Source organism: Martes martes, assembly GCF_963455335.1.
Source record: "Martes martes genome assembly, chromosome: 12".
Taxonomy (NCBI): Eukaryota; Metazoa; Chordata; class Mammalia; order Carnivora; family Mustelidae; genus Martes; species Martes martes.
In genome coordinates, this window is record NC_137900.1 from 61,389,546 (window position 1) to 61,402,726 (window position 13,181).

Consider the following 13,181-nt stretch of genomic DNA (forward strand, 5'->3'; position numbering starts at 1 on the left):
CTAAGATTTGCACCTGGGACCCTGCCACATTCCCGTTCTTGGGTTTCATGAGATCCTTTTTAATCCTTCCTCTTTTTCATATAAGCTTATTTAAGTTGGTTTTTTGCTTCTTGCAAATCCTAACTAGTATAATTTGCCAACTGAATGAATAATTGAGCATGGAAAAAGAAAGGAGGTATAGGGCATTTGGGTTCATGGGTGTATATAAAACAGTAAGCAGAGGGACTGAGTTGAATTCAAACTTGGTGAAGTAGGACACAAGCAGAGCAGGCCAAATTCAGGAGAAGGAAACATTCAATCTATTTATGTACAAGGTGGTTTCGAGGATCAAATGAGTCAGGAGGCGTAAATGTGCTTTAAAAATGAAATAGGAAGAATCTTTTCAATCAACCCCAAATATGCAGTTGGGGATGGGGGGAGGTAAAAGCCTACAAAGAACCCAAACCACAGGCATTACCATGAAACCTGACGGCCATCATTCTGCAGCCGTCATCTTCCCCTAGAACGCCCAGACCTCTCCTGCCTTCTCTGCAAAGAGCACTCAGCCCCACGCTGCCACAGCACCTGGCTCATCTGCGCTCTGCAGGTGTGTTCAAAGTCATTTTGCTTCTTGTTCCTTGTCTGCCCTACCTGGAGACACTCTCAGACTGTGTGAAGGACACCATCAGGGCCACTGTAGGGTGACTCTGGTGACTGAATAATGCATGAAACCAGCAGTGGCCAAGGGGGAGCCTCCCCAAGTGGGTGGTGGGTTGAGGACAGGGTCTGGTCTCCATCTGTGGGGACCCGACTTTCCTATCCATGGGGTCTTTCAGATTGACGGCTCAGTCCATATGGATGAGGTTCCTTTAGTAGGTTTCCTATTAGCTGTGCTGGAAACAGGTATGGACTGACGAATTAGACAACAGTGCTTAATGGTTTATAGAGGATGCCCATGTCCTTCCCATTCCTTTCACTGGGGCCTCACAGATGCTCTGGGTGGTAGAGGGGTTAAGGGTTGTTATCTATCATCTATTGACAGGGAAACTGAGACCCCAAGAAAGCATGATTTGCCCAAGAGAAGATCAGTCTTTTGGGGTGACTTTTTTTTTTTTTTAATGTTCCTAGAGTAACTGAATTCACAATGTTTTTCTGTTCTTAAGGCAAATTGGAAAGTTTTGCCTACTCTCCTATTCCTATTTAAAATAAAAACATGGAGCACCTGGGTGGCTCAGTTGGTTAAGCATCTGCCTTCAGCTCCAATCATGATCCCAGGGTCCTGGGATTGAGCCCTGCATTGGGCTCGCTGCTCAGTGAGGAGTCTGCTTCTCTTTCTCCCTCTGCCGTTCCGCCTGCTTGTGCTCTCTCTTGCTCTCTTTCTCTCTCTGTCAAATAAATAAATAAGCTCTTCAAAATAAAAACATAACAGATTTATCATCTTAACCATTTTAATCTTTATAATTCAGTAGCATTAAGTACATTCACAATGCTGTACAACCATCACTTCTATCTCATTCCAGAACTTTTTCATCATCCCACACAGAAACCCTATACATTAAACATTAACTCCCCAACCTCCTCTCCCCTTAGCCCCTGGCAGCCGTCACTCTACTTTCTTTTTCTATGAATTTGCCTATTTTAGGTACCTCATAAAAGAAGAATCATACAATATTTACATTTGTATCTGGCTTATTTCACTTAGCATCATGTTCTCAAGGTCCATCCATGTTACAGCATGTATCAGGATATCCTTCCTTTTTAAGGCTGAATAATATTCCATTGTCCATATACGCCACATTTTGTTTATCCATTCAGCCATTGATGCACCGTTGGGTTGCTTCCATCTTTGGGCTGTTGTGAGTAAGACTGCTGTGAATATGTGTATGTGCTGTTGAGAGTCCCAGCTTTCGGTTCTTTTGGGAATATACCTAGGAGTGGACTTACTGGATCGTGGGCTAATTCTATTTAACTTTTGGAGGACCCGACGTACTGTTTCCCTAGTGGCTATTCCATTTTACATTCCCATCATCCTTTTCTATTTTTACGCGGAAATTCATCCTCTGCCTCCAGCATCTCCCATTCATCTCCACTCCCCAAACCTCCACCCTGTGTACAAAGCGGATGTGCCTGTCCCACTTATTAGAGAAAAAAAAAAGTTGCATTAATAGTTAAAAGTGTGGTATTAGGCTGGGTCTGGCAGTAGGTGATTGATGGCCTCCATTACACCCCATTAGATATTTTATTCTTGTTAAATGAAGAGCAGCCAACTTTGTCAAGTATTTTTAGTTCCCTCTGGTCTTATTGGTCCGATCTATTCTTCAGGACGGCCTGTAAATGGCCACATATGGCTGAGTGTCTGCAGGACGGATGGCCGTGCAGCTGGTGTTCATTGGCCACCAATTTACCCCGGCCCCCTTCATTGTGAGCCTGACAGCGCCGGGGAGCCTTGTAGATCTAACCAAATATATCTATTTTCTAATTGTCTATTTATCACCTTCTGGGGATTTGTGGGCCTCCTATCTGAAGGCAAAGGGGGGATGGCCTTGAACAATGATCCTTGTCAAGGCTCTCGCTCGCTCTAAATTAGGGCCTAGTTGCTAAATAACTAATTTAGTCCTGCTATCAAGCTGAAAAAGTGGGTATTCAGCGCAAAGTGCCAGCTGGGGAATTGATTATGTCTTCTCTCAGCGAGTGTGATAAACCTGCCGCGGAGCCACTGTGGAAGGCTGGAGATGGCTCCCCCGGGGCGGCGGCATTTCATCATGGAGAATTGGCAGGGGTGCCAGGTCCACTGCCCGCGTGGCAGCTGAAGTCTGGGGCACTGGACCTGCCCCGCCACGGCGCCCGAGGGGAGTCTGGCCAGCACGGCACCCTCCTGCTCCGTGGCTTCTGCTTGGAGCCATGGGGATGGTTGCATCTGTCAGAGACGGGACCAAGGTGAGAACTGGGGAGGGGACAGGAAAGTCATCCTCACAGTCCCAATTCCAATTAGAGTGAGATTATGGAAGGAAGCTAGGCCTGGGGTGGGGGAGGTGGCAGGGAATAAATGGGAATAGGAGGTTCTTAGGAAAATGTATTACTAACAACTGCCAGGTTTGGAATGGAGAAGGGGGCCAGGCAGCTGACAACAGAGAGTTACGGTTTACTGCCTGAGAAATCTGAGGACGACAAGAACAACTGCAATCAGCTGCTCAGCCCTCCCCTGTGCCAGGCACTGTGCTACAAGTCTTGGGATCTTTGATCCCTTCGACTCTTCTTAGTATCTAGGCAGGTCAGTGTTCCTACCCCAGTTGGTACTTGAAGAAAAGGAATTTCAGAAATGTTACCTAATCAACTTGTTGAAGGCTGAACTCTGCCCATAAATTTCTCCCTGACCCAAATGTTTTGTTTTGTTTTGTTTTGTTTTGTTTCACAATGCCCAGAATGCCTCTAGCATTGATTTACTCAGGGGGTCTGGGTGCCGGAGGCAGAGCAGAGATTCAGTCAGACCAGACCCTGCCTTCATGGAGCTGATCTGTCCGAGGGGGAGTCAATGGGGGAGACTGGTTCTCAGTACAGTCAGACCCAAAGGCCCCTTTATAACTCAAATCTTTTGAATGGCTCCTTTATCATCCTGAAATTAAATTCACAGATAATACATTACACTTTTTTTTTAAGGTTTTATTTATTTATTTGACAGACAGAGATCACAAGTAGGCAGAGAGGCAGGCAGAGAGAGGAGGAAGCAGGCTCCCTGCTGAGCAGAGAGCCTGATGCGGGGCTCGATCCCAGGACCCTGGGATCATGACCTGAGCCGAAGGCAGAGGCTTTAACCCACTGAGCCACCCAGGCGCCCCTACATTACACTTATTTAACTTAAAAAATCAGTATAGCATTTTCACTGTAATTTAATGGAGAAATGAAAGTAATTGTAGTAAAATAATAGGTACTTCATTATTCAAATGTTTGGTCATAAGGAAACTGAGGAAGCATCATAAAACATTCAGATGCTTATACTTACTTATAAGGAATGTTTGAATTTAAGGTAAAAGAGATAATGTCCAACGGAATGTTGATGACTTTTTCTCTTTCTCGTTGACAATTTGAAATAGGGCTAAAAAAGAGATATTGGCCAATATACTTAGAATTGCTTGGAATGTGAAAGCTCCAAGTGCAGACTGATACAAGACTTAGATACCATGAAGGGTGCCACCATGGGTGACATCATTTTCTTAAATGAGGAAACTCCAAATTGAAGAAAGTAAAATAATCTTTGTGTTTCAATAGTGGTGGCGTTCCTGGGAAAGTCAGTATAAATTAAAACAAGCATGCTGTCCTTTGTGCTTGTGGGTAAGATGGAGTTTGAGTCTAGATTCAGAGAACTATACATGTTTTTTGACCCACACAGATGTCTGGTTAAAATTCAGATGTTTTAAGTTTGCGAAACAACCCATCTCTTGCCTCCCTCTCACTGGGGGTTGGTTCTGCCCCACTGAGAATCACTGGACTATATAAAGGACAAGTAAGTGAAAAAGAAAATAATAAACCGTGATAAGGACAATGATCAAAATAAAACTGGGTGATGGGTTAGGGAGCATTTGAGGAAATAAGATTGGGAGGCCAGGGTTTCTGGTTTGGGCTAAGGGGTCTCTCTAAGGACAGATATTCCTGGGGAGGAAGAGGCAGAAGAGACACAGTCATCCTTTGGAGGACTCATTACTCTATGAGGGCTGTGGTAGGGAAAAGACAGTCAGGAAACTGGCCCGCCTGGAGCTCCCAGTTGGGAGCTGCTCTACAACTTACTGAGCAACCTTGGACAAGGCACTTTTTTCTTCTTGAGCCTCAGTTTTCTCACCTGTCAAACAGAAAGAGTGATGATTTCATTGCCCTCTTTCCAAGTTAATGAGAAGATACAAAGTGATGGGAGAAAGTGCTTTATACACCATAAAATTCAAATAGGGCTTAGTTTGCAGTGGGGAACATTAGAAACAACTCAAAAACCTCTAAAGAAAGGGGACTGGAAAAAAAGCCATAACAAAATCACATAAGAGAGCATTATGTAATCATTAAAATATTGTGAAATAATAGTCAATGTGTAGAAAGATGTCCACAGGGTGAGAAAAGCAAGTGACAAAATGATATGGAGAGTGTGATCCTTTGTTTGCAATTAGAAGAGAAAGAACAAGAAAACAAAACAACCAACCAACAATAAAGAATTGGAAGGACGTATACCGAAATACTAACTGATGCTATCTCTGGGAATTAGAGTTGATTGTAATTTTCTTTTTGCTCCACTGTATAATGAACTGTATCATTTTTGTAATAAGAGAAACAAGCCACAAATGTAGATTTTAAGATGCTTGTCACACACCAAGACCCAGGCTAGAATCACTGGTGCTGTGTCTGGCTGGGGGGGCCAGGGTACTATCTTTCCTGTGTTTCAATGTGCAGAGGTAAGCATTGTGGCTGCTTGCTGTCCAGGGAAAGGAGCAACTGGTTCTCTTTTTGTATTACCCTCTCTACCCTCAAGAGCTCGAGTCAGACAGCTCCAGGTTCTCATAGTCAGAGCTTATGATGTCCCAGATTCTGGGCGGAGTACCATTATTTGAATCTTCACAATAATTCTATGAGGTCGATATTATCACCTCCATTTCAGAGGTAAGAAAAGTAAGCCCAGAGGATTGAACAAATCACCACTTGTCATATATCTTCTAATTGGAAGAACAAAGATTTCAACCTGGGATTTCTAGTTCTGAGCCACTGGGCAGACATTTGTGACCACTTGGGAGATTAGTTATTGGCCAAATTCCCATGTCTCTATAAATGCAGTTGAAAAATGCCTAGAGCTCCCATTTTCTATTGGCTAAATGTTGGTAAATGCCCCCTCACAGCCTGGCTGCGAGACAGTTTAGGCTATTGGAGAAGGCTCCAGTCCTCTGTGTATACAAGGAAGGATGTGGTTAACATCCTTTCTCTGACTTTGGGCAGTGTTGGAATTACAGCCCTGACACCTGTCTCCCTTTGCCCAAACTGGAACCCATCATACTGGTGGGTTAGTTGGAGGAGATTCCAATGAAGGAAACTAGGGACCTGGAGGGCAGCCCCTATTAAGCCCTAACCTTGGAGGGGGAGATCTTGAATTCTAAAGACCCCAGTTTCGCCCTGTTCGTCCACCCAGCCACTCGCCTAGTATCATCTGTCAGAAAAGGGAGATTTACCTTCTGTTCAAGTACTTCCTAAGCTTCTCATGTTATGGGGCTTGCTCTCATTTAATTTTGACCCAAAAGTACAATTTAAGGATGACGTATTCATCCCTAATAACATCAATCAATGCTAGGTTCCCAATGCTTATAAAGGTCACTTCCTGGAGCAAAAATGGACATAGAAACACTAAGCAGAGATTTAGTCATTTTTCCTTATAATTGCAAGTATTGGGTGTTATAAACAAGCCTTTTAAAGATCACTTTAAAAAATAATACACTAAGTGTTTCCTTTGCAGAGCTCATGAATAGAGAATGGGTACTTGGGGCTAGAAGTGTAATTTCCAGTGACAGCATCATCCACAGATGCAAAACATCCTGTATCTTAAATGCTTTGGATGGAAGTGAAGGTGATGTGCTCTGGCAAGTGGTGTTAGGTGACTCACAAAGTGACTCTAGTGGTGACAGATATCCCAATGTCAAAGAGGCATGTGAAGAGAATGAATAGCACTGTTTCACGGATTCAATGTGAACACGAAAAAAAGCAATGTTTCTAAATATCCTTCCAATTAATATAAGACTTTATATTAGTATGCTAAGTTTCAATTAACATATTGACTTATAATTACTACATTGGTATACTAATATATTTTATATAAATTACTCTATGTGAAACTGAAGTTTTATATTTATTAAATAGGCAGACCTTTGACATCCCGTCTATATTCCTAAAAGTTGATACGTGCAAGTTGGTCAAAACTTTGTTTTGGAACTTTCTGTTCGCAAAGGGCAGATCTCTCTGAACTTGGGGCTTAGGCCTACTATGTGCCAGTCATGGTGTCACCGCTCAGTGAAGGAGCCTTGGTGGAGGAGAAACCAGAGTTCTAAGACATCCCCTGAGTCCTGAAGGTCTGTGTGGGAAGAGGCCTGATGGAACCTCTTCATCTTAGCCCTCCCAAAAAGGTGATATGTGTTCTGGTGTGGAGAAAATACATCCACTTGCTGGAGCAGGCTGGTGTCTAAAGTGGGGTTGAGGGGCACCTGGGTGGCTCAGGCCGTTGAGTGTCTGACTTTGACTCAGGTTGTGATCCCGGGATCCTGGGATCACAACCTGCATCAGGCTCCATGCTCAGTGATGAGTCTGCTTCTCCTTCTCCCTCTGCCCCTCCTGCTGCTTGTGTATGCTCTCTCTCTCCAATAAATAAATAAAATCTTAAAAAGAAAAATAAAATGGGGTTGACATCAGTGGGGTTAACCATTTTTGCTCAGTGTTCCCTAAGATAATTTTGAAAATCTATGTCCCTTCTTGAACATGTTAATGTTGACGTCTAGGATATCATAAACCATTTTGAATAATTTTAAATAAACAGTTTTAAATAATTAGAAAGGATATAAAGTCTGGTATATGATAAGTATAGAAATTGTGAGATAAAACTCTCACATTGCTGTTTAAATGTGTCCAATAAAATACACATATCACAGCAATTTGATACCCACCACCATCCTTTTAAAAAATACACGAATGAGCTCTTATTTAACAGTAGGAAATTGTATTTCCAATCCACTTCCCCCACAGAATTTTATTCTAATGTAATGTATTTTTATGCTTGAAAGTCTTTTATTGATTTTCCTATCATACTTCTCTGTAACAAAAAGATGTATATAAATTGATTTTTTTTTATTTCCTGTGACCATAAGCCTCTAAGAATTAAAAGAAAAAAATTCTTTTGGATTGAGTTATCATTTCTTTTTTTTTTTTAATATTTTATTTATTTATTTCACAGATAGAGATCACAAGTCAGACAGAGATCACAAGTAGGCAGAGGCAGGCAGAGAGAGAGGGGGAAGCAGGCTCCCTGCCGAGCAGAGAGCCTGATGCGGGGCTCGATCCCAGGACCCTGGGATCATGGCCTGAGCCGAAGGCAGAGGCTTTAACCCACTGAGCCACCCAGGCACCCCTGAGTTATCATTTCAACTATTAATAATACAAACCTGATAAAAATAACATGAATCTACTGCAAATTTTTATAAATAATTATTAAAGAGTTAAAAATTATTGGAAAAGCTTTTCTTAATGAGATGGATGGGGGCATATAGCCATATTGTCTGTGCACTACAAAACCGCAGGGAGAGATGTTCATATAGACTGTGATGTGGATGGCAACCCCTGGAATTATGTAGTGAACAACCTGCACAACTGTATGTAGTGGGCCTGGATTTGGACGGTGCAGATTATAGTGCCTTAATTAAAGGTGACACTGAGAACACCATTTGTTGAATTGTCCCTTTATTTGGTGCCCCAGAATTTTTGACTCAACTGGACAAGGTAACCATAGTAAGATTCAGGTGAAAAGATAACATGAGTCCATTTGTACAATAGATGATTCCACCAAAGGCAGGTTAGCTTCAGGAAAGGATTCACATGGAAACTGGGAACCAGGAAATTGACTCCCTGAAAGTTATCTGTGTTGGATATTCCCTGGAAAGTTTTTATATCCTCAGGATGCTGTGAATCTCTGGGGTGTCTCCATAATCCAGCCAATGGTGCCTGCAGAGCTCTTTGTGGTGCTGGCCAGACTGGAGGCTTTCTGCCTTTAACCAGATCCTCTGCCTCTTGGTCTTGGCAGGCCCTCTCAGCCAGGATCCCCAAATCCACTGAGCCCACCACAAAGCCCAACTCTGTCTGTGGGCCTGGCAGATGTCTCATACCATCCTAAGGAAGAGCCTAATAATAGTACCCACTTGTTTAGAATTGAATACATTCCAGGAAGTATTCTCTGCATTTTACTGATCTCATTGAATCTTCCCTCAAACCTAATAAAGTAAGTTCTATTATTCTCATTCTACAGACAAGAGAGCAGAGGCTTACCTATATGAAATAACTTGCTCAAAGTCACACACCTACACACAGAGAAGGGAGCTTTCAGACCTAGTCCAGGTCAGCGAAGTTCTGAAGCCTGAGCCTTTTTCTATCCCACCATGTCTCTTTAAAACATGAAAAGAGAATGGAACTATTGTACTGAGGAGCCTACTAAGAGCCAGGTGCTTTGCACATTATCACCTTTCAATCTCACTATCATCCCGCAAAGTAAATACTGTTATTGTTTTGTTGCAGATGAGGAAAACGAAGCCCAAGGTAATAAGCAGGAGAGCTGGAGTTTGACTCTGGGTCTGTCTATCACCAAAGGAATAGACTCTTTTCCCTCCTGGAAGCAGCTTCCTGGGCTGGGATAGTGGATCTCCAGCCACTGCCAAGCCCATGACTGAACACAGTCCATTATCTTTACTATAAGCATCTTGGTATGAACTACCTTTGATTTCCCTACAAAGAATAAGGGATATAAAGGTAATAAAACCACTGTTAGAAAATTTGGCCTCTGAGTCCATCTGTCCCAGCCCAACATTTTCCATGATTATTTGGTTTAATGCTGAGAATGCTTCTGAACCCCAGCCATGTGCTGGGTACTCCACTAGATGCTTCTAAAGGCATTAGGCATGAAGGGAAATGTGGTCACTGACCTCAGTTGTTCCCATTTGACACACAGTCTTGTCTTAAAATTCCCTGAAGACAGTGGTCAACATGGGGTCGCAGGACAGGGAGGAGGCAGGTGATTGTGATGGGAGTATTAGGAAGACTGTATGAACATGGTGGAAGTTGAGCTGGGGTATCACTACTGTCTAGTTAGTTCAGTCAAAACAGGTGACTCAGTGCGCCTGGGTGGCTCAGTTGGTTAAGCAACTGCGTTTGGCTCAGGTCATGATCCCAGAGTCCCGGGATCGAGTCCTGCTTTGGGCTCCCAGCTCCATGAGGAGTCTGCTTCTCTCTCTGACCTTCTCCCCTCTCATGCGCTCTCTCACTCTCTCTCATTCTCTCTCAAATAAATAAAGAGAATCTTAAAAACAAAAACAGGCGACTCAATCTGAAGAATCTAGAGGGTTGTGGCCATATAGTCTTAGCCTGGAGTGCCTGAGCCTGTATGGCGTGCTCACTGGGGGTTCCTAGCTCGTATCTGTGCAGAGCACTGAGCATAATAGCTCATTGGGCAGTATACTATGAAGCTCTTCATGGTATTATTTTGTGAAAATAATTCCAGGTAAATACACTTCAGCTTCTCACAGGAATAGGGCAAGAATTCATTCTTAACAGGTTTCTGTCCTCATTTCCCTTGCAAGTAGGATTACTTAGGGGCCCCCGCTGAGTGGTCACTTCAGGACTCTGCAGACCTCAGGAGACCCCCTGAGAATTACTTCACTTGACTTCCACAAAATCCTATGCTTTAGCCAGACAGTCCCTCCAGGATGCTCCTAAGCCCGGCCTGGGGGGATAGTGCTTCCCTGGTGCCCCCTGTGGTGGGAATTGGAACCTCTTCACTAGGGTCCTTCCCACCCTTTTCCCCTGAACCACACCCAGACAAGTGAGGCCCACTCCCCTACAGAGTGGGAGTGGCCAGTTACAGGGGCCATGTTCCCTAGAGGGACGCTGGCGGCCAAGACCTGAGGAAGGGAGGTCCTAGTCCTCAGGAGTATCTCAAGAACCTAGCTGGGAAAGAGATCCTAGCACTCCCCCAGGCAAGGCCCACCGTCTCAGTATATTTTTTCTCCAATCCCGGGTTGTTTGACTTCTCTGAGGGAAGACAAAGTGTTGGACCACACTTCATTCTTAATTTCTTTCTGTCAAACTTCTAGTTCTGTCATGATTGTTATTTCCTTTTATTGCCATTTTTTTTTTCTTTTTGGGTAACTGTAGAATTGTAAGGCAATGAATTTTGGTCATGCTTCTGACATTAATGCCATTTATTGAGTTCCTGCTGAATACTGGGTACTTTTCCTGGGATAACTCATTTCATTCTACAAAGTAGGCAATGTTGGCCCCATTTTACTGATAAGGAGACTGAAGTTCAGAAAGATGGAGTGACTTACAAGATCGTAGCTGGTAAGTGTTAGGGTGAGAATTTGCCTCTTAAAAAGTGACTAACTCTAGAAAGTGTGTTTTCTGCATGGAGAGTCTTGAACAAGCTCCTCTAGGCTTGTCCCCTACCTGCCAGCACCCTCTAAAATCTAGCATCTGTCACTAAACACAGCTCAAAGTAGATGGAACCACAACTAGATCTATATGTGGCATTAATGCAACGTAAAGACTGGCAGCCACCTTGCTGTGTGGCCTTGGGCAAGTCACCCACCCTCTCTGGACCTGAAGTTCCTCAACTATAAATAAGAGCAAGGAATGGATGATCTCTCAGGGACTTTGTACTTCCCAAATCCAGTGCTTTAAATGCCACAGTAAATTTAGGGGCTTTATGGAGCTGCAGCCCATCTGATATTCTCCCCAACTTGACCTTTTCTTAAATTCATTTCATTAATTCTCTTATTCATAAGAATGCGTTTTCATTTCATGGTTCCTATGTTTAGTGCTTTCTCCTGATGATGCTTCTCTTCCCTGGTATAATTTTTTGTTCCATTAATTTCCAAGGACCATTTTGCCAGATCAGAGTGTTAAGAATCATTTACACCTCTTCCATTTGTCTAACCAACCGCTCATCCATTTCTCTCCAGAAATAATTGTATATGGTTCAATAAGTTTATTGTTCAAATCTGTTTACACTTCAGGATGCATCTCATCAGGATTTGCTATAAAGGGTGGAAGCCAGTTTCCAATTATCATTATTATATCTGTTTCTCCAAGTTTTCCAAATATACTTTTTCTTCATCTTCAGGAGCTGTTTTTAATTTTTTTAATTTTATTTTTCTTTTATCCTGAAAGCAGACTTTAAACCAAAAAAAGCACTAATTCTTTTCCATATTTCTGTGCCTCTATTTCCCTGACTCACCAGGGCTTGCTAATCACCTGGGTGTGATGGTGGGCTTTTTCTCTCCCCAGCACTACTCTGCCTTTATTTTGAGAAGTTCCCCATTAAGGGCTCAGCAGGTCTTTGTAACTCTTTCGGGCTGCAGACACTATGGGCAAGGGAGGTCTGAGAGGGAAGAGAAGGGAGAGAAAAGAAAGAGAAGCAGAAAGGGAACTCTAGGAGCAAGAACCAGAGAGAATTTGCAAGTGAAGACACTGGCTGGGTTCGGGACAGATGGCAAACCAGATCCCAAAGCAGCCCCAGGTCTGGCTGCTCCTGAAGCTTCCCTGAAGCAGAGGTAGACCTTGGGGGCTTGGGGCCGGCAAAGGGCATTCTGCCAGTTAGCAGTTAGGCAGTGTGAGCCCATTCCTTGACTCCTGCCTCAGTGCCTCAGCTGTAGAAGTGGGGATAATAGTTCTTGCTTCATAGGTTAATGTGGGGACCTAGTCATATCCATTTATTCAGTTATTTACTAGGTTCCTGCAATGAGCCTGACCCTGTACTGAGCACTGGGGAGATAGTAAGGAACAAACCCGAGGCCCCATCCTTGTATTTACAGAGTTGGGCTCAGAGTGGGGTGACATAGATCATTTTATGCATGACTCATACAAAATTTACCAGGACTACAGAGTCCACCATGCGCTTCGGGGCATCCTGGGAGTGTACCGGGGAGAAGAGGGGAGAGCGCCACAGGCAGAGGCTGGTGTGGCTGCAGGACGGAGAGGGCAGGGAGCCTGGGTCCCAGCAAAACTGGCGGGATGGAACACCAAAGAGGCCTGCCCTGTAGTAGCACTCGGCTCCGGTAGCTGCTCCCCTAAGTACTTGAACTGTGGCCGCAGGGGTTCCCAGGGGCTGCGGCTATTGTCCCCTGAGTGGGAACGCAGCTATTTAATGCTCTCGTCCACCCGTGGGGGAAGCAGTGATAGACTTAGAAGGAAAGAGCTGGGGTCCACGGTCCCACCGGCTGGGGCACTCGGAGTCTGGACCCACCCGAGTAGGGGCCCCGCGGCAGGAGAGCCCGGCGTGAGGAGCCATGGCACAGGGCCGTGAGATTTTCTGTCCCTGTCCTCAGCTGCAGTTCATCACTCAGCGTGTAGCAGAACCACCGAGGGGGCGGGGGGTTGACTTCAGGTGCAGACATCTGGCCTCCATTTCTGGAGGCTGATTGACCAAGTTT